This window comes from Dromiciops gliroides, chromosome 2 (genome assembly GCF_019393635.1).
Source record: "Dromiciops gliroides isolate mDroGli1 chromosome 2, mDroGli1.pri, whole genome shotgun sequence".
Classification (NCBI taxonomy): Eukaryota; Metazoa; Chordata; class Mammalia; order Microbiotheria; family Microbiotheriidae; genus Dromiciops; species Dromiciops gliroides.
This window is the reverse complement of record NC_057862.1, coordinates 361277161-361297380: the sequence shown is the minus strand read 5'-3', so window position 1 is coordinate 361297380 and position 20220 is coordinate 361277161. Positions and strand designations below refer to the sequence as shown.

General features: G+C 39.8%; 1 protein-coding gene across 4 annotated transcripts in view; it reads right to left on the bottom strand.

Annotated features, from left to right (window-relative positions):
* PHF20 (PHD finger protein 20) overlaps positions 1-17013 on the bottom strand; it is a 116657-nt gene extending 99644 nt beyond the window's left edge. For 3 of the 4 annotated variants that reach the window (XM_043981493.1, XM_043981496.1, XM_043981495.1), the window contains exon 1: positions 16892-17013. The gene's annotated coding sequence lies outside the window, so the exon portion shown is untranslated. Of the gene's footprint in view, positions 1-4522; positions 4586-16891 lie in introns of all 4 variants that reach the window. The other variant, XM_043981494.1, reaches the window with a different exon arrangement.
* Positions 17014-20220: the final 3207 nt, after the last annotated feature.

The window sequence follows — 20220 nt, the reverse complement described above, 5'->3', positions numbered from 1 at the left end:
CACTGGCCCTGGATTCAGGAGGACCTAAGTTCAAATATAGCCTTAGACACTTGATACTTACTAGCTCTGTGACCCTGGGCAAGTCACTTAACCCTCATTGCCCCACCCCACCCCCAAAATTTAAATAAATAAATAAAATTAAAAACCCCTATTACTCAAATATTGCAATACTATAAAATACGATTATTTAGTTTGGCTGGACCTCTTTTTCCCCCTCTTAAAAATCTCCATTACAAGGAATAGATCAATGGGTAGGAAAAGAGGGAGGACTGTATTAGAAAATAGAGGTAATTTAGAAATAAAAGAGATCAGTACAATTAAGAATTAAAAGTTGTGGGGGTAGCTAGTTGGCGGAGTGGATAGAGCACCGGCCCTGGATTCAGGAGGACCTGAGTTCAAATTCAGCTTCAGACACTTAACACTTACTAGCTGTGTGACCCTGGACAAGTCACTTAACCCCAATTGCCTCACCCCCCAAAATAATAATAATAATTCAAAGTTGTTATTCCTTGTTGTATGTATTTGATCATTTGTCTTGAGTGGTTAAGTTTATGATTAAAACATTTTATAAAATATAGGAAAAGCAGACCCTGAACACAACAAGAAAAGGAAAGAGGCTTTCCACCCCTTGCTTAGTCATTATGTATACTGTAAAGAGCAGGCTTAGCAAAGGGTGAGAGATGTGAGAAAGCAGTGAGTGAGTTGGTTGTTTTTCATTTGTTCTGAGATTGGGGGGGGGGGAATTTGGCTGGAGAATGGAATCAAGAACTATGAGATGAAGATGGGATAGTAAAGTGTTGCTAAGCTGTGGGTGGCCTTTAATGTCAATTTCAAATTTGTTTGACATTTACTGAAGAATTCTGAGGAGTGATATGATTGGATTTATGCAAAAAAAAACATTGACACAGCTATGTGAGAGGTGGGTTTCTAAAGTTAAGTAGAGAAGTTAGATATGTTAGAAGGCTATGGCAACAATGCAAGTAATTAGTAATGAGGGCATGAATTCCTGTGGTAGCAAAGTGAAAACAATATAAAACACAGTAACTACAACAATGCAAAAAGAAAGAGTAACACCAAACAATTAAAATTAGATGCAATTAAATTATAACAATCAAGGGGTTGGCCCCAAAGTGGAGATTAAGGAAGGTCCATCACCTAGCTTCTTTACCAGTAGAGGATTGTGACTGCATGTGAGACTTTTTCAATATATGAGCTAGATGTACTGAACATTTTCTTTCTTCCTTTTTTTTGGGGGGCGCAGGGGTCAATGAGGGTTAAGTGACTTGCCCAGGGCCAGTAAGCATCAAGTGTCTGAGGCCAGATTTGAACTAAGGTCCTCCTGAATCCAGGTCCCGTGCTTTATCCACTGCTCCACCTAGCTATCCCTCTTTCCTCCTTTTTAATCTTTATTATAAGGAATGGCTCTCCGGGAGGGGTATTTTTGAACAAGAAGGGAGTGGGAAATATGTGATGTAAAAACAAAAGAGATCAGCAACCAAAAGAACAATAACTACTGATCTATATGCCTACTTGCCTATCTATGCAAAATCTTTGAGTCACTTTTTAGTTGGTTATAAAAAAGCATTTGATTTTTTTTTAAGTTGCCTTGGGGGGGCAGCTAGCTGGCACAGTGGATAAAGCACCAGCCCTGGATTCAGGAGGACCTGAGTTCAAATCCGGCCTCAGACACTTGACAGCAGCTGTGTGACCTTGGGCAAGTCACTTAACCCCCATTGCCCCGCCAAAAAAAAAAGTTGCCTTACAGGTTTTTTAAATAAGGTGTCTACTATCCATACATCACAATCATTCATTTAAGATTCCTTGAAAGATGTAACAGAAATAACCCTACCCAATGACCCTCTGATACTAACCGTCAGGTAAGGTATAAAACAGGAAGATATATGCTCTCCATAAATGTATTTTACAGTGCAAGATAGAAAACGCAGCACAAATTTCTGGTCAAAATTGGATTGTTGGTCAGTGGTGAAGTCCTCCAGATGCTGTTTGCAGATGACACTGTGCTGCATTCATTAAGCCCCAGAATACTGCAGAGCTTCCTAGAAATGAACTATAGCCAAAAGTGTTTGGCCTGTCCATCCACACAGGAAAGATCAAGTGGATAAAGAATGTCTACTGCCTAGATTTCAACATGCATTCAGATGGACAACCATCTCTACTAAGGTACAGATTGTGTGTATGTATATAAATGCATATATGTATGCATACATATAGACACGGTATGACAGAGGTATAATACAGAAATACTACAGAACTTGTTCTACAGTGTGTATAGAAGGGACAGTATAGATCAAGTATAGATCAAGAGTTCTTAACCTAGGGTCCATAAACTTTTTTAAAAATATTACACAATATAACTAATTTCCTTTATAAACCTATATATTTTATTTCGTGAATTTAAAAACGTTATTCTGAGGAATCTATAGTCGTAACCAGACTGCCAAAGGAGTCCATGACCCCAAAAAAGGATAAGAATTCCTTCATTAGACAGACAAGATAAACCCAAAATGAAAAAGGAACAGAGATGATTTGATTACCTTCAAGATGCTACAACTTATTTACTAACCCCCAAATGAAAGCAAAGGCTGGATAAAGCTTCATGACAGTAAGACATAAAATAGCAGTTCAGACAAAAATAAAATGAGAATCATACAGATGGCAACAAAAAAGGCCATCTGGAACATAAAACAATTAAGGAATGTTGAAGAAAAGGAGTAAAAGACATCATGAAGGAACTATATGATAGGAAAAGAAAATGGACTGATCATGTGGTAATAATGAGGAATGGCAGGTGAACAGCCAGTCTGCTCCTCTGGCACCCTTTCTACATCAGGAGTAAGAAAGAAGGCCTTGAAAAGGTTGGGTGCTCCTTGAGTTGAATTTACAGGAAAATACGAGTAGAATTAGCACATGAAGGGTAAATATGCTTAGGTTGTGATCTACTTAGTCTGAGGGAATTTCCTGAATCTATGAGATCACAGATCCATGAGAGTGGAAGGTTTTTATGAAAGACAACATTCTGTACTTTGTAGGTTTACTTTTTTTTTTTTTTTGTGGGGCAATGAGAGTTAAGTGACTTGCCCAAGGTCACACAGCTAGTAAGTGTCACGTGTCTGGGGCTGGATTTGAACTCCGGTCCTCCTGAATCCAGGGCCAGTGCTTTTATCCACTGCGCCACCTAGCTGCCCCTACTTAACTCTTTATCTTTGTTGATAGTTGTCTATAATAAATATAAAATAAAATAAATAATAAAAGCTCAATAGATGAAGAAATAGGCTAAGCACTGATTTGGAGGCTTAGAGAGGTGTGTAGGTTAAAGGGGTTTTGAGTTGCTTTGTTTTGATTTTTTAGAGGTAGAAAAGAAATTGTTTCTTTGGATGAGAATATACAAAGGAGATTAATGTGAAATAAGGCTGGAAAGAAAGGTTGAGTACCAGGACTTTGGATACCAGCAGAGGAGTTTGAAATTTGTTTGGGAAGCCATAAGCATTAAAGATTTGAAGGCAGAGGAAGGACCAAACCCATGCAAGGGAAAAATTATGTTGGCAGCAAGATAAATTAACAGTGTTCTGCACATAACAGACTCCTAAGGAGTACTCCTTTAATATGAATTAAACCTACCCAGTTGTAATCCCTCCATTTCATACGTAGGTGCTTAGAGCAAAGCGGGTTGGGAGGGTGGGAGGTATTCCTACAAATAAATAGAGGGTTTCTAACTCCAAGGCTGACAGCTGCAACTAACCACAAACCAGATACCACTGTGCTCTGGGAAAAAACAGGGTCTCAAAGCAATGAAGTCTGTAAGTCTGTAGAAAATTGGAAGGTCTGCTTAGGTTCCTCAGTTTGGAAAGCAGGATGAGAACAAGTTCTTTTGATATCCTAATGTGAAGAGAACTTTTGGGAACACTAGACAAAAATTCAAGGTAAATAGTACCTAATATAAAATGAAACAGTAAAGCAAAACCAGGAAAACAACTTTACTACAACAAGGTAAATGGAAGGAACAATAACAACAAAATCAAAATCAAATGCTGTAAAATTATAATAACCAAGCTTGACCTCAGAGAATAAAAATGAGAAGACACCCCTCTACCCTCCTCTGCAGAGCAGGGGAAACATGGGTGTGGAACACTTTGTACAACATCAAATTATGTCAGTATGTTAGTCTCAATATAGTGGTTATTTATTATGAGGGGATTAATATTTTTAGGAGAGGATGAGGAAGAAGGGGAGTGGAAGATGTGGGTGATATAAAAATGATATCAATAATATTTTTGGTTAAATGCCAATAGGTGATAAAAGAAAATATTAATGCCAAGTTAGTCTGTCATCTCAAACTATACCATCTATCTTTTATAAAAGGGCAAGCTTAGATGTTTAATAGCCACAGTTACCCCCCAATAATTTTCTTACTCTTAGTCTACCCTGAAGTTGTTTTAAACCAGGCTTATGGTTTTACCCATTGTCACACAACTAATATTTAAAAGCAGGATTCAAACACTACCTGAGAGGTTCTCTTCTGTGTCTATACCATTTGTTTCTCCAACATAACATACATCTGGGAGTTCTGGAAAGGATTAGGCTAAGGTTAGGGGAGGTCAGACAGAGACAAAATTGGTATGAGTAGGGAAGTTCTGCAAGGATGGGGTCTTGTCCAGAAGACCCATGGTAGCGCGTAGAAAGCTGTTGTCAAACATGGGTTCCTCTGTTTATCATCTCCCACTTATAGATTTCCAACATCTGGACTTAAGGCACTTTACCACCATCTTTCCACATCCTCCCTCTCCTTCTATGAAATAGGAAATTGTGTTAGGAACGGCCAGGGGGCACAATGGATAGAGGACTGGGCCTGGAGTCAGGAAGATTCTAGCCTTCAACACTTAATTAGTTGTGTAACCCTGGGCAAGTCATATGACTTTTGCCTCAGTTTCCTCATCTGTAAAATGCAGATAAATAACAGTACCTACCTCCCAGGGTTGTTGTGAAGATCAAATGAGAAAATAATTATAAAGCACTTAGTGCAGTGACTGGACACAGTAAGCAATACATAAATGTTAGCTATTATTATTATTATTACCATCCTCTCACCTACCATGCCAAATGACTTTTGGCTAGTGAGGTTTTAGAGCCTCATTTTCCACCCATTTTCAATTTTTCAGAGAGTGGGGGGAGGTAATTGTGCTAAAACCTGTCATTCCACAAAAAGTCTTTTTTTTAGTTAGCAAAATATTTTAATGATGCATTTACTATCAAGTCGCTACTTTTTTTCTCTCTCTCTCTCTCTTTTTTTTTTTTTTGGTTTTTGCATGAGGCAATTGGGGTTGTGACTTGTCCAGGGTCACACAGCTATTAAGTGTCAAGTGTCTGAGACTGGATCTGAACTCAGGTCCTCCTGACTCCAGGGCTGGTGCTCCATCCACTGCACCACCTAGCTGCCCCAAATCACTACTTTTTAATTATTCTTCCATGTAAGAAAAATGTTACATAAAAATGCTGAATGTATGGAACTAAGGGTTTATTTTTCCATTTTTCCCACTAAATAAACTTCTTTTTTTCTTTACCAGACCTTTTCCCCCCATTACATGTAAATATAGTTGTCAACATTCACTTTTGTAAGATTTTGAGATCCAAATTTTTCTCCCACCCTCACTTCCCTCTCCCCTCCCCAAGACAGAAAGCAATTTGATATAGGTTACAATCAGCTTAAATATATTTCCACATTAGTCATGTTGTAAGAGAAAAATCAGAACAAAAGGAAGAAAAAAAAAACACAAGAAAGAAGAAACCTCCACCCCAACAACAAAAGTAAAAATAATATGCTTCAATTTACATTCCGATTCCATAGCTCTTTTTCTGGATTTGGAGAGCATTTCCCACCATGAGTCTTTTGGCATTTTCTTGGATCATTGTATTGCTGAGAAGAGCTTAGTCTATCACAGTTGATCATCACATAATGTTGCTGTTACTGTGTATAATGTTCTCTTGGTTCTGCTCATTTCACTCAGCATCAATTTATGTAAGTCTTTCCAGGTTTTTCTGAAATCTGCCTGCTCATTATTTCTTACAGCACAATAATATTCCATTACATTCATATACAACTTGTTTAGCCATTTCCCAATTGATGGGCATTCCATCAATTTCCAATTCTTTGTCACCACAAAAAGAGCAGCTATAAGTATTTCTGTACATGTGGGTCCCTTTCCCTTTTTTATGATCTCTTTGGGATATAGACCTAGTAGTGGTATTGATGGGTCAAAGAGGATGCATAGTTTTATAGCCTTTTGGGCATGGTTCCAAATTGCTCTCCAGAATGATTGAATCAATTCACAACCCCACCAACAATGCATTAGTGTTCCAATTTCCCACATCTCCAACACATATAATTTTCCTTTTTTTTGTCATATTAGCCAACTGGAGAAGGTGTGAGGTGGTACCACAGAGTAGTTTTAATTTGCATTTCTCTCATCAGTAATGCTTGAGAATATTTTTTCATATGGCTATAAATAGCTTTAATTTTTTTCATCTGAAAACTGCCTGTTCATTTCCTTTGACCATTTCTCAACTGGGAAATGTCTTGTATTCTTATATATTTGATTCAGTTCTCTATATATTTTAGATATGAGGCCTTTATCAGAAACACTTGCTGTAAAAATTGTTTCCCAGCTTTCTGCCCTCTTTCTAATCTTTTTGGCATTGGTTTTGTTTGTGTAAAACCTTTTGAATTTAATGTAGACAAAAGGATCCATTCTGCATTTCATAATGTTCTCTATCTCATCTATGGTAATAAATTCTTCCCCTTTGCACAGATCTGACAAGTAAACTATTCCTTCCTTTTCTAATTTGCCTACAGTATCACCCTTTATGTCTAGATCATGTACCCATTTTAACTTTACTTTGGTGTACAATGTAAGATGTTGGTCTATGCCTAGTTTCTGCCATCCTATTTTCCAGTTTTCCCAGCAGTTTTTGTCAAATAGTGATTTCTTATCCCGGAGGCTAGTGTCTTTTGGTTTATCAAACAGGAAACTGTTATACTCATTTACTTCTTTGTTTTGTGTGCCTAACCTAGTCACTGATCCACCTCTCTATTTCTTTTTTTTGGTTTGTTTTTTTTTTGAGAGGCAATTAGGGTTAAGTGACTTGCCCAGGATCACACAGCTAGTAATTGTTTGAGGCCGAATTTGAACTCAGGTACTCCTGAATCCAGGGCCGGTACTTTATCCACTGTGCCACCCAGCCGCCCCCACCTCTCTATTTCTTAACCAGTACCAAATAGTTTTGATAATTGCTGCTTTTTTTTTTTTTGGTGGGGCAATGGGGGTTAAGTGACTTGCCCAGGGTCACACAGCCAGTAAGTGTCAAGTGTCTGAGGCCGGATCCAAACTCAAGTACCCCTGAATCCAGGGCCAGTGCTCCATCCACTGCACTACTCAGCTGCCCCTTAATTGCAGCTTTTTAATAGCGTTTTAGATCTGGTACAGCTAGGCCACCTTCCTTTGCATTTTTTTTTCATTAATCGCAGAGTCTTAAAACCCAAATGCTGGCAGAGTTAACAGTAACTGAAATTCATCGATACCAAAGTGAAATTAATAAAAAATGCCTGACTTCAGGAACTTTTCAAGTTTAGAAAAAGCCTTCAAGGGTGTAGGGATGACTAGAAAGGAAGGAAGGATGGACAAAGAGAAGCAGACTTGACAATATTGCAAAGGACCCGACTAACTTCCCTTCCCTTGCCACTGGGTGGGGGCAAAAAGAAGCTGTGTCCTCAAGTTATTTCCATCTGTTACCCGTCCCTGCAATATTTGCAACTCACAGCTCACTTAATTTAGAGTTGTTTTGTTTTCCTTAATAGGTTACTGAATAGAACTAACATGTACTGCAAAGAAGATGAGATGTCATAAAGGTCTGGGATCAAATACAGCTAGAGTTGGGAAAGAATTTAGATATCCTCATTCTTCTACCTTGGCAGCTAGTGGCACAATGGACAGAAAGCTGGGCCTAGAGTCAGAAAAGACCTGAGTTCAAATTCTGCCTCAGATACTTATTAGTTGTGTGACCCTTGGGCAAGTCACCTAACCTCTCTATGTGCCTCAGTTTCCTCATCTATAAAATGTGAATTATAGTACCTACCTCCCAGTGTTGTGGTAAGAAACAAAGAGTAATATTTATAAAGCTTTGCAAAACTTTTAAAGTGCTATATCAATGCTAGCTATATCAATTGCGCCTTTTCAGTTTCCTTTTTGGTGTCATCATCTTTGTCCCATGCCCTCAACAGGGGTGGGCCCCAGGGCACTATCCTAAGCCCACTTTTCTAGCTCCTTTGAATTCAATTATTGTATCTATATCAAAGTCTCCCAAATTAATCTCCAGTCATCTAAGCAGCAATCCCACATCACCCTCTGCCTACCAGACCTCTCTACCTCGATGCTATATAGATGAATCTCAAACTTGCCTTAACCAAAAACAAAAGTCATCACTTTCTCCCTTAAAACCCAATCCCTAAAACAAAACAAAAAACCCAACCCCTAGTTATAATATCTTATTTCTTTTGAGAGCTACATTATCCTTCCAGAGAGTCACTTAGGTAGTTCAATGGATAGAGCATCAGGCCTAGAGGCTAGTTCAAATTAAGCCTCATTTTCAAGCTGTGTGACCCTGAGCATGATATTTAACCTGCTTGCCTCAGTTTCTCCGTTTGTAAAAATGGGGATAACAGCACCTACCTTTTGTAAAGATCAAATGAAATATAACTGTAAGGAATTTTTCATATTTTGGAACATGGCCAATGAGAGAATTTGTTTTGATTGGTTTTGTGTATTAGTTACAGAATTTGGGGTGGTCTTTTTTGTCTCAAAGGGAGAGAAATTATGTTTCTGTTAATTTAAAAAAGAAACATGATGTACCTCCTGACAGAGAAGTGATCAACTTAAAATAATGAGAAATAGTCTTGGACATGGTTAATATGGCAGTTTGTTTTGCCAACTTATGCAGGTATATCTAGATGGTTTCATTTTTTTGTTTTTAAAAACAGCTCAATGTGGGGATAGTGGGCGAGTCAAATTAATCAAGCTATTCATTTTTATTTTTATTTTTTTGGTGAGGCAATTGGGGTTAAGTGACTTGCCCAGGGTCACACAGCTAGTAAGTGTCAAGTGTCTGAGGTCAGATTTGAACTCAGGTCCTCCTGACTCCAGGGCCGGTGCTCTATCCACTGTGCCACCTAGCTGCCCCAGGTCAAATTAATCAAAATTCTGGTTAATTGAAGAAATAATAGGAAAAATTATTTAAGTCACACCAAAAAAGAATTTACCGCAATGTCTGGCTCATAGTAATCTCTACCTAAAGGTTAGTTATCATCATCATCATGCAGAATCATTTGCAAAGTCCCAACAATTCTATCTTCCAAACATCCCCCATATCTAACTTCCCTTCATGATAGCCACCACCCTTGCTCAGGCCCTTCACCTTGCCTGGACTATCTAGCATGACGAAGAATGAATAAAGATTTATTAAACACCAACTATATACCAAGCACTGAAGATACAAATACAAAAGTACAGGTGGTATGTCCTCAAGGAGCTTACGTTCTAATGGAGATGTCACATACTATATAAAATACCAAGAGGTATCTTGGTTCAGAAAGCTACAGTGATGCTGAGTGGAATCATAGGGAAGCAACTTGACACATCCTTTCAGAAGCAATAAGAAATGACAGAATTGATTGATTATGGTTCCAGAACCTGGGGGAAGGGGGCGTGGGGGCTGCTCGAAGAAGAGTGCAATAAGAAACTTGAGTTCATAGTAGTACAGAAATGCCTCAGGGGAGATGGTGGGCAATAAAGTGAACCTTGCCTGAGGTCAGATCTAGATGAAGTAGGCAACTGTGTCAAGCATCAATCAGGAGAAAAGGGGCTCTAGGATAGGATTTCCAGGGAAGGAGTTAAATCTTCTAGGGTGAATTTTCTACTGGGCTAGGCCCTACCCCCACATGCTAGATGGTGGATGGTAAAGAGTAGCCTCCTAACTGGCCTCTCCTCATCTCCAATCTATTGCTCTCCAAATAAGTACCAAGTTGATAGTACTAGCTCACAGGTCTAACTACCTAACTCCCTTGTTTAAGAAGTTTCATTGGCTCCTATCCTCTAGTGTATACAAACATCCTTGCTTGGCATTTAAAGCCCTTGAGTCTATCTTTATCTATTTTATCTATCATTTTTATCTCATTTTTACTCACTCTCATACATTCTACTTCCCAGCCAAACTAGCATTCTTGCTTTTCCTCAGACATAGCTCCCTTCTCCTATACCTGTACTTCTTTTGTTATTTGTCCAATATGCTTGGAAGGCCTTCACTTCTCACCTACAGAGCAAAGCTCCCATGCCACTTCCTATAGCTCAGACCTTTTCTGAACTCCCAAAGATTGATGCTGTCTGCTCCAAAATTACTTTGTATTTATTCTGTATATATTTCATATGAGATATTATGTATCTAAATATATGTGGTATACTCCCCCCTAGAATTCAAGCTCTATGAGGGTAAGGACAGTTCGGGTTTGGGGTTTGTATTCTCAGTGGCTACATCTTAGTAAGCATTCAATAAATACATGCTGAATTGAACTGAATCATTTAATCCTGCCTCAACATTTTACAGATTTGGAAACAAGAGGCCCAGAAAGGAAAAGTGACTTATGGAAAGTTACAAAATTAGTGTGAGAGATGGGACTAAAAGCTTGGTCTCCTTCTTTCTAGTTTTTGGGAGTTTTGGGGTTTTTTTTGCCGGGCAATGAGGGTTAACTGACTTGCCCAGGGTTACACAGTTAGTAAATGTTAAGTGTCTGAGGCCGGATTTGAACTCAGGTTCTCCTGAATCCAGGGCTGGTGTTTTATCCACTGTGCCACCTGGCTGCCCCCTCCTTCCTTCTAGTTTTGTAATTTTTTCATTATACTCATGGCCCACCAGTATTTTTAAGTGAATTATAATGCCTCCCCAAATAGAAACTCAGCTAATTTTAAAGATATACAAAAACCATATTTAATAAGCAGTTGGTCCATTTTCCCTATTAAATTTATTCTTAAACCAACTCTTACATAAGCCTTTTAAAAACAAGACATTTAACTAGTTGGAAGTTGTTCATCATACTCTTCTACCTATGTAATCCTGAAAAGCAGGGCTTAATCTTTCCTGGGTTCTGGACAATTCTTATGCAGATAATAAAACTGATAGCAGCATTAAAAAATGTCCCCGAGAAAACATTTTGGAAATAGCACCAAAGTACAAACAAGAATCACTATGACTTGCCAAAAAAAAAGTAATTTTAAAAAATCTTGCAAAAAAACCAAATGCACCAACCCCTTACAGAGGAATACAGAAAGTTGGGTATTCAGGCACCAGCAGCACCTAGAAAAGTATACCTAATTACTCCATCCTAGCCAAATAACAATAGCTCCTCAGGGAAACCGGGGTGAGAAAGTTCTTGCTTTTCTAACACTAAAAGGAGTACACAGAAGCAGAGGAAAATAGGAGACAAGTGGAGCAAGACCAGGCCTACTCTGTGTCAGTGAGTCATTTCTGGGTCCCTGAAGCCACTAACTTACCCGTTTGAGGCAAAGTAAACTATTCCACAATCTGTGGAAAATATTCATTCATTAACCACAACCAGACCCAATCCATCAACTGTTAGAGGGAGGAGAGAGGGTCACTCTCTCTGCATTCTACAAGTAGAGCCATATGGGGGGAGAAGGGGCAGGGAACAACATAGTCACCTTTATTCTTGGGAAGATGGAAGGACCCACAATTGAGTTTCTGATAATATAAGCTCAGCTTGAAAGTAAAGCCATACTTCTCTCTCTTGGTTCTGCTCTTCTTCTTTAATAATAATAAAGCTGATAGGTATATGGCAATCTGTTTCCCAAGTACTTCAAATACAGTATCTCACAGGATCCTCACAACTCTGTGAGATAGGCAATGCAAACGTTAGCCCATTCACGGATGAAGAAACTGAGGATCAGGGAGATTAAAAAAAAGATTTGCCCACAGATAAATAGATAACAGATTGTCAGGGTCAAAATTCTAACCCAGATATTCCTGACTCCAAATGGGACATTTTATATTCATCATGCAAAGCTGCATCTTTCAGCACTTCCAGGCCTCCAGTCTCCACCTACTTTCACACAAGCACCCTGTTTATACTCAGTATGAGTCATAGCTGGCTCCTAAGATTTTATGAAGTTTCACAAGCTCATTACTTCCATAATTCATGTAAAAAAAAAAAGAAAAGAAAAAAACAGGGCATAATTGAACCTGCCCAAGATGCAGTTATTTGAGCCAACAAGAATTAAAAGTGACAAGTCTAAATTTCTATGAGTTAGTAGCCAGGCAGTTGAAGGCCTCTCAAGGATCCACCCCCAGTGTGCCCAGCACAGCCTGTTCCCTGAAGTTCCTCCTTTTGCCAGGATTTTTGCAGGCTCTGTGGCTAGATGGATGATTCTAGCCAAAAAGACAGGAAGGTTGTTTGCAAAGCAAGTTAATTGTTTTTCTAAAAGTGGTGTTCACATTTAGGATTTTCTTTTTTTTTTAATTTTCAGAAAAAGGACTAAAGCCTATTTAATTCAGAGGAAAGAAAAACCATCAACTTGTCCTATGCTCCAGTTCTCCACAGAGGTGTGGAAGGTCACTGTGGCAATCTGCACACCCTTTCTCTTCCCCCCACAGCCAGAGAAAAGAAAACTCTATAGATGCAATTTTTAAGTCATCTGCCTTGGCAAGAACAAAATAGGTTTTCCTAAGGGAAGCTTCTCCAACATAAGCAGAAAACTTAAGTGGAAGGGAAGGAGGATTCAGATATTTAAAAAGGTATGAAAATATATTCAAATATTCAAAAAGGTATGAAAATCTAACATCAGACTACCTAAAATCATGTAGAAAACCCTGATGTTCCAAGGGAAAAAATGTCATACTCCCTCCTCTAAAATACTAAATAGTAAATTGTTCAGGACCAGAATTTTTTAATTGCTGCAAACATTTGTGGCATTAAAATAATCTTAATATTCCTGTATTTTGTTGTAAAATTTGACCAACTTCCTTCTACCTCAGGAGTATTCTAGTTCTCCAGGGCTCTCAGTCAGCATTTATGTTTTCTAGCAATATATTTCAAATTTCATCAGTATACTTTTATGTGTTCCATGTCCAAATGAGGGTAGGTAATCCTGTTATACAGTGGTTCCCAAAAACCTGAATGCAGTTTTAAGCTTTAACAGCATTACAAGCTTAAAACTCCACTAAGATATTTGGGACACTGTATATACTATATGTAACTCTTAAAGCAATATGGAGCGAATATAAGTAGTGGGGGAAAGTGTCTGAAAAAAGTTTTCATGGAAAATGTTAAGCAATTTAAAATTTAATAAAATACATGAATTGATCAAGGAGGGGGTAGGACACTACAGGGCTCTGGCACAGACAACAGTGAACATGGAGAAAGGAAAAAGTATGCTGGATGTGGACAGATACAAAAAAGACTGACCAGAAAAGAGATGGAAGTAACAAAGAGTGGTAAACTGACTGAAGTGGGTAAAATCACATTAACTGGTTGGAGAAAGACTAAACCGAATCCTCTGGGATGGTAATTCCCATAATTCCTACAATTTTAACCTCAACCTCATGTAAGACTGATGGTCCAAAGAACAGAACGGCTGCTCCAGACATTCAGTCTTACAGTGATTAGGCCAAAAAATAAGACTGTCTTGTCAGAGGGTCATAACAATAGTGGGAAGTAATAGAAAGTAGGAAAAGAAGAACTAAGAGACTTCTCCAGTGGGAAAAAAAAAAGATTTTTAGACAACTTGCCACACTGTCCTTTTCCCTTTCTGGGTCAGTTTCCTCACCAATAAAATTAAGGGGGTTAGACTAGATCATTTCTAAAGTCCCTTTCAGCTTCTGACTTTTTTCTTTCTCATGTGAACTCTATGTTCTCATGAACAGGGAAGGGTACCTCTAAGAGGTAGAGGTATAGGCCATAGGCCTCTTAAGAAATGGCACTTTCCTTTTAGCTTTAAAAAGTTCATAAATCAAATGGCCTTCAATATAAAGCTTGCCAGTTACCTTTCTTTTCAATTGGCTTCATTTCTGTGCCAATCACAAATTCAGAAAACCCCTCCTGGGAAATGCTCCCTGTGCATTTGTCAAACATGGAAGGGTGATGGTCTTATGAGCCATAGAAGACTGCTGAGAAATCAAATACAGTCCCCTATAGCTCATTATTCCCAAATGTTAGCCTCCACAAAATCCACTGTTAGAGAAATAAAAATACACAAATTTTTTGTAACGTATGACAAAGAATAATTTTTATTAACATTTAATTAACATAATAAAATATATTAAGCTACACAGTGTCACTTATTTGTGTTGGAATTGTCTTCATTACTCAAAAGGAAATATTTAGGTGCTTAAAAATTTTGACAGCATTCATGGCAAACTACTAAAAAACTTCTGACTGATTTTTTAAAACAAAGTAAAAATGGATAAATGAGAGAAGAAAAGACAATGACTAACTCCTATTGTACTTTACCTCTACCACCTATTATCTACCCCCAAAAAATAATTGGCCTTTGATTGTAAAGTGCCTTAAGACTAGAGCATCCCATAGTAGGTAGAAAGGAAATACAGAATGGCCCAACATATAGATTTAAGTCAGTTAAAGAGAGAGTCTATGGGGCAGATAGGTGGTGCAGTGGATAAAGCACCGGCCCTGGATTCAGGAGGACCTGAGTTCAAATGTGCCCTCAGACACTTGACACTTACTAGCTGTGTGACCCTAGGCAAGTCACTTAACCCTCATTGTCCCACAAAAACAAAAACAAAAACAAGAGTCCAGAGGCACTTTTCATACATAATACCTTATCAGTCACAGCTATGAAATAACAAAAATCTAACACCATTCTTCCCTAATGATCTGATTTAAAATTCCAATTTATTCCAATTTACTGTTACATTATTAACATGCCATTTCAGAACATTAATTCTGAAAATACTGGTTAATTTAAAGTTTTTTATACTGAGTTTATCATGAATTCTCCTCCAAATGAAAATGCTATTCTGCCTAGTTTCACCCAGCAGTAAGACATCTCCCTTTCTTTCTGTACACACAAACACCTCCCAACAGGGAGTTAGGCCAGAAGTTACTTCCTATTCCCTAGAATGTCACTATCCATAAGCAGTTGGGGATGAGGGAGAAAGCAGGGAAAGGGATGGAAGATTTCAGACTAAGAAAGTTTGAGGAATATTCAAAATACAGCAAGTTTTGACCATCCCCCGAAGAAGTCGTATCTTAATGGGGAAAGGGAGATGCAGGCAAAGTGGCCAGCAAAGGGCAAAGAAATCCCTTTATAGTCAATACTTAATATTACTCTGATGTAGAATATGAAATGTTATTCCAAAGTTGTCCTGGGTGAAACTGGAAAAACAGCCGCCAAATGGCCCTTGTGGGATTTCTTCCTGGTCAGAAGACACGTGGAGAAGAGCCTGATATGCAAAAGTTGGGTTGGAGAATCTTAAATTTCTTACCACCGGTGATTCAAAAAGAATTCCCAGGTCAAAAAGATTTCACGTGTAGGAAGCAGGGCTGATTTCCTGCATAGGTGATTTGGGAGAAGAAAGAGTGGACGGAGAGAAAGAACCTCGAGCGGTTATTTCCAAACTCCAATCGCTTAATTCTGAATGAATCTGGGACTGGGAGAACAGCTTGTCCTTGACTCCAGATCGCCTCAGGCAAGTATAGTGGCAGGTTACCAAATCCTGTGGGTGGCCCTGGTCTGGAGCTGCAGCGGTGGGGGAGGCAATACCGTGCTCAGCAAAGCTGAGGCCAATCGGAGCTGCCTAAGCGAAGCAGAGCACAAGGGCGTAGAACGCAGAAAAAGGCCCTTGGGTACCTACAAAAAGCTTTGGGAATCATGGGGGGAGGGAGACTCTTTGCATTTCCCCACAATCATTTAGAGCGTGGGTCAAGGAATGGGGGGGTGTGCTCCCTCAAAGAGAAAAGTCCATCACATGGCGGAGGGAGGGGGGGAGCGTACTTCCAAAGGGGAAGGGGGAAAAGCACACTTCCCCTCGTGGGGAAGAGCTGAGAAAAGGAAGGGGGTACGTTTTTAACCCATGGGTAAAAGCTAAGCAAAGAGGGAACACTTCTACGGGGAAAAAGGGGTACGCAAAAAGGGAGGCGCACTTCGCCGTGCGGAAAAGAGCTCAGAAAAGAGGGGGAAGCACTTCCTCTATGAGAAATGGCTGGGGGGGGAGGGAGGTTCACACTCCAACAAGGAAAAGGGGGAGCACTTCTCAGCCAGGAAAAGGGCTTAGCAAAGAGGGGGGGCCACATTCCTCCCAAAAGACAAGGGAGTGCACCCCAAGGGGAAGAGAAGTAAAGGGGTGCATTCCCTCACGGAGCAAAAAAGGGGCTCACTGCCCGCCAAGGGGCGGAGTGGAGCAAAGGGGGGAATCTTCCAGAGTCGAGGCTGCAGACAACAGATGCGGGAGTGAAGCCGCCCCGCTCAGCCCGTCGTCCCCCTCCCCGCGCGGCCCGCTCCGCTCCCCGCGGCGCCGCGTACCAGCCCCCATCGGGGCGGCGCCGATTGGCCGATCCCGCCGTCAGTCCCCCCCGGCGCCCCGGAGATTGGGGCGCCGCCTCTCACGCCCGCCACGCTCTCGGCAGAAGTCCTCTGGCCTCGGGGGTGGCGGGTAGGCAGCGGAATCGGGCGGAGAGGGAAGCCACGGTAGCCTCGGGACCAGAGTTCCAGGGATCATTCCCCCCCGCCCCCCGCCCCCCGCCTTCCGCCCCCACCCAGCTGGCTGCTCTGGCCTCCCAACCTCACCGCGAGCTCACCTCACGGCCCCGCTCCGGCTACGCCGCTCCAGGACCAACGGACAGAAGGCGACTGCGTGCTTCGCACCACGTGATCTGCTAGGGGCGCGCCCAGCTTTACACCCCCCCCCCCCCAGGCTTTCTCCGCTCCTCCCTTCCCTCCCCCCCACAGATGCACCGCCACCACCGAGTGACGCAGCTCCTTCGGCCCACGCGTCCGATCCCAGGGAAGAGCCCCGCCCCCAGGCCCTTTTTCCCGCCCCCCCCATCTCACTTTCCTCCTCTAGGTCCCTCACCTTCCCCAAACCTGCATCGGCAACTCCCGGAGTTGCCATGGAGACGGCACGGTCTCCAGACCCTCATTCTCTGCTCACTTCGAAATCCCATTCGACGCCACAGATTTGCAAGTGGATGCCCCCCCCCACCAAAAAAAAAAAAGTCAAGTCCTAAAACAACAACAAATAATTGGCAATGAAATAGCGCTCTGGAGTTTGTTTAGCAAAAGCCTCATGAAATCAGAGACCACACAATTCGAACAACTGGAACCGGAAGAGAAAGACTCTCTGAAATCCAAATGAACCTAAAATCCTCATTTATGCAATAACACTTTATAAAAATGTACTTTCCTCAAATCACTGTCGTGAATGAATGAAATTATTATTATCCCAGTTTGGATCAACTAAGTCTCAGCTCTTCCAGCTCTAAAATGTGTGGGCACTAATATCTCGTTCCACCCTCGCAACAAAATCTTCAGATAATTGGACTACAATCTACATGCTTTAATCTTTGCAAAATGCTATTGACATACATTGTTTCCTTTGAACCTCATAACAACCCTGCTAGGAAAGCATAACTGGCTTTACTATCACAAATGAGAAACCCCAGAGAGGTTGTTTATGATTGCCTACGATTAACCAGCTAGTAAGTGTGAGACTTTAAGTAGTTACTTCCTCACTCCAAGTCCAGCACATTTTCTAATCCAAGTAACTGCTTCCTGGTGTAAAATGAGGGTCTAGGACCATCCTGATGTACAAGATCCAATTTGTATCTGAAAGTGTAACTGAAGATAGCTGGGGGTAGAGTGTTAAGATATTGCCAAGTTCTCAGTTTGCTCTTCCTTGATTGTGTCACTCGGTCAATGATTGAGATGTCACTCAAAGGCAACAAAGAGGCTAGGATGTGTCATTAGTCTTCCTGACAGGTTCTCACAGCCCATTTCTTAGACACAAAGAACCAATAGTGCACAAAAACGATAATTTAAAACGGCCACAGTCCTTACATTTTACAAAGCAAAACTTTGCTCACACCCCCTGTGAAGTAACAATTTGAGTATCATCATCCCCACTCTATAGATAAGGAACTGAGGCTATATGTCCACCCAGCTAGTAAATGTCAAAACTGGAACTAAAGCCCAGGTCTGTTTCTTGAATAGAGATTAGATAATTTTATCTTTTGTTTCCAATTCAGTTTAACAAGCATTTATACTAGCACTGCATATTTCAGGAATTGTATACTAAAGGCTAGAGATACAAACAGACTTTTGGGGGAAGTAACATGAATATAGAAAATTAAATTACAAATACAAAATTAAATAAAAATTTCATAGAGGTATTTAGCCCAGTGAACCTAATTTTATAATGTTCTTATGACTACTGCACAGTAAAATGTTATATTTGAAGTTTGATATTTTATTCAGATATTTAAGTAGAATCTGATTACTTAGTTCATAAGCTCTTGAATAAGTCATTTAAGTCTCTGAACTTTGGGTTCCTAATAAAATAAAAGAATTGAACTACATGTTCTCTAAGGTTCCTTCAAGTCCTTAAATGTTATTTATCCTATAAGATGCATCTTTTTGAAAAATTAATATCTCTTGTTTTTTGTATCACCTTCATTTTTAATACATCCCTGCCATAAAGCCTAGCCAGATAGCCATCCCTTGAAACAAAAATTAGGGGGGAAAAGGAGGGCAGGGAGCATTTCAGCAAAACTAAGTTTGACAGTATACACAGTGTTCCACACCCATAGTCTTCCACCTCTGCAAAGAAGAGAAGTACATTTTTTCATTTCCTCTTTGGAGACAAGCTTGGTCATTATAGTGTTCACTTTTGTATTTACTTTTGTTCTTCCTGTTTACATTGTTGTAGTGCTATACGTTGTTTTCCTAATTCTGCTTTCTTCACTCTTTATCAATCATCATTTTAGAAATAGGTATCTTTCTGAGTCAGTCACAGAATTTCAGAGTTAGGACCCCAGAAACTATCCAATCCAAACTGAAAAATTATTCCCTCCATGTCATACCCAACAAGTGGTCATGCAGTCTTTGCTTAAAGACAATGCATGAACCAATCACTCCTCCCAGCACCCCATCCATAGATAGTTCTGGTTAATTATTAGGAATTTCTTTCCTATATTAGACCTAAATTTTCCTCTAAATGGGCTTCATGTAAGAAAAAATCTCCTGAACTATCAGAGCTACATAAAAGTGTAATGGCTGCCTTGAGAGGTGAGAAGGTAAGTCAAGTTACTTTGTAGTTTGCTTTTGCTTCCTCAAAGTTACCAGTTTGCTTCTATGGGCTCCAGTGTGAGCAGCATCCTGAGAATATTTTCCCCTTACTTGCTTACACTGGATATTCTGTTAGGTACTTAAATATCCCATTGATATTGATCTCGTACACATCCTATTTAACAGAGCTGTGTTAAAGAACTCTCATTCTGTAATGTCACCAACCTTAAACACAATCAGAGAATTTCATACTTATTGTATAGAAGCCCTGAGAGGACTCTTCTTTGAAATGCTTTATAGCATTTCATATATGGTACTGTGAAAAGAAAAAAAAAATGGACATAGGAGTTGGGAGAGCCTTGGATCCCAATCCCACTTCCTACACTTAGTAATTAGGCAGTTTGGTGGTATAATGGATAGAGAAAGAATCTAAAGTAAAGAAAACCTGGATTCCAATTCTGACCTTAGACACTTACTAGCCATAATAACAATCAACAATTTCTTAACGAGTCTAGGCCTTAGTTTCCTCATGTGCAAAATGGAAATGATACTTTTTCTCTTATGGCTATAAGGATCAAATAAGATGTTTACAAATATTATAGAAACATTAGTTATTATTAGTGCCATCTTAAGTTTCATGTGTAAGATCTTATTAAGGTTAATTAAAAACTAATTTTTATTATGTGTTATGTGATGGCAATAATTCCTACATCAGTTGTCAGGTTTCTTTTTATTATGGTTTGCATATAAGATGAGCCATTTTATCACCATCAAATCAGGATTAAAATGTCTTTTTTCCCTACCACTTTCTCCTATACTAGTTCCTATTGTTCCTTCAAAGATG